General features: G+C 66.8%; 1 protein-coding gene across 1 annotated transcript in view; it reads right to left on the reverse strand.

The window, feature by feature from the left end:
- Positions 1-169, reverse strand: part of EEF1A2 (eukaryotic translation elongation factor 1 alpha 2) — a gene marked incomplete at its 3' end in the record, with an annotated part of 7,178 nt that extends 7,009 nt beyond the window's left edge. The window contains 1 exon segment of the mRNA XM_014446607.2: positions 83-169.
- Between the last annotated feature and the right edge of the window lie 1,917 nt (positions 170-2,086).

Consider the following 2,086-nt stretch of genomic DNA (forward strand, 5'->3'; position numbering starts at 1 on the left):
CCAGGACCGGCCCCTGGCAGGGAGGGGACCCTCCGCGGAAAGCTGGGGGCGGAGGCGGGGACTCGGGACCGAGCGTCCTTACCCGGAGCCGGGTCTCAGCCAGAGGGACTGGCGGCGCGGGCGCCGCGGTTTTATCCTCCGGGAGGGGTCCACCTATTGGCGCGCGGGCGCAGTGCGCGGCGCCTGCAGCTCGGCAATGCGGCAGCCGGGCGCGCGGGCGGGCGGGCGGGGCGCGGAGCAGGGACGCGCGAGGAAGATGCGGGAGGGAGCGCTACAAAGGCGCCGAGACCAGACGCACCGGAGGGCGCTCCGGCGCGGGCGAGGGGGGCGGGGAGAGCTGGGGGCAGGGAGAGGGAGACGGGAAGGAGGGAGGCCGGAGATGGAGAGAGGTGCCAGCGGAGAAACAGCCAGAGACGGAGAACGGAGAGCAGAGGCGGAGGCCAGGCTCAGGCGCACCCAGAGAGAGAAGTGGGGAGAGAAACTGCAGAAAGATACTTCGAACATAAACGGAGGTCCCAGGGGTGCGGCCCGCGGGGACAGGGTGGCAGGGGTGCTGGGCAGGTAGCAGGGCAGGCCTGGGGGCTGGGTACAGCCTGAGGTGGGGTTCTGGGGCCAGGGGCAGGCCTGGCCCTGCGTGTTTGGTGCCTGTTCTGAGGCATCTCCAGGATGCAGCCCGGGGGAACCTGCTTGTCTGCAGGCCCCTGACCCACCTGCCTGCCACACAGGCTCACCACGCAGGCCCCCAAGCCAGGCTCCTCCCTGCCTGGCCCCGTGGTGCGGCCGGGAGCGCTGGCCTCCAGGGCCCCTCAGCCTGGCGTGAGGTTGCTCGGCAGATCTGCTCAGACCACCCTCCCTTAAGGCCCCGGAGAGGGCCATTTCCACCTGGGCCCCTCTCAGTGGAGACACTCAAAGTCTGTCCCCAGAGCACTGCCCCCCAATATCTTAAAGGGCTGTCCTGGTGTTTACGTGTGCTCGGTGCTCCCCAGGGATGAAGAGTTGCCAATGCAGTAATCTGCTCCAGGAGTCCCAGGCTGTGGCCCCTCAGCCTCCCTTGCTCTAGGTCCTGGTGGGGGTAGAGTTTCAAGCCGCAGATGGCCCCATTCTGTAGGGGGGGCAGCCTGGGGACCCTGGCCAGACCAAGGTAATGGCCAGGGGGTTTCAAGGAGAGGAATGGGGAAGCCCTGTGTTGTGTGGAGACCAAGGCTATGGGGCTCCTGGGACCTGCGTCCTGACAGGTCACGTTCCCATCATCACGTGGCTGGTGGCTGCTCCCCTCTGCCTGGACCCTGAGGACAGGCATGTCGCTCTCTGTAACCACAGGCTCTGGGAGGAGGTGGGGCAGGGTCTCAGGAAATGTGTTGAGGGGGTGAGTGCAGAGGCCCAGTGCCCAGCACTCCCCACTGGGGGGTGCAGTGGGGAGCCCCCACGGGTCAGGAAGTGAAGCGGGGCCAGAGCAGTGGTTAGGGCCCAGCAGGTCTCCCGGGCCAGTGAGAGGGTCTCTCAGGGAAGGTTGGGCCCAGCCCAGGGCTGTCCTGGGTCTGCCCCACCCTCAGACCCACAGACCGGGCAGATGACCCCACACTTCCCAGTGCTGCTGATACCATCAGACAGAAGCCAGGGAGTAAAAATAAACGCCTGGCGAGAGAGCGAGGCCACGCCTGCCCCCAGCTGCTCTCTATATTTAATGCATCCCCTCCGGCCTGAAGGTTACTTGGGATTTGGGAGCCACTGGGACTGGCCGAGGTGGGGATGGGCCAGAAAGGGGGCAGGAGGCCAGGGTCCCCGGGACACCCAGTCCAGCTTCCCCTGGGAGACCCCAGCATCAGCACCCTCGTGCCTGTAGCCTCAAAGGGCATTTGTCAGACACCCTACACAAAGGGCTGAGCCCCACCCTCTCATCCGGCTCCCTGGCAGCTGGCGGCACCAAATTGCCCTGTGGTGCCGGTGCCAGGGCTGGCCGGGCCCGTGGCCTGCTGCGTCCAGAGCAGTCACCGCTGCTGGTGGAATGCAGTGTCGGCCCGAGGCCTGCACACTGACCCGGGGAGGGGTGTCAGGTGGTTTCTTCAAAGGGCCTCCAACTCACAGC

This window comes from Myotis lucifugus, unplaced genomic scaffold (genome assembly GCF_000147115.1).
Source record: "Myotis lucifugus unplaced genomic scaffold, Myoluc2.0 scaffold_555, whole genome shotgun sequence".
Classification (NCBI taxonomy): Eukaryota; Metazoa; Chordata; class Mammalia; order Chiroptera; family Vespertilionidae; genus Myotis; species Myotis lucifugus.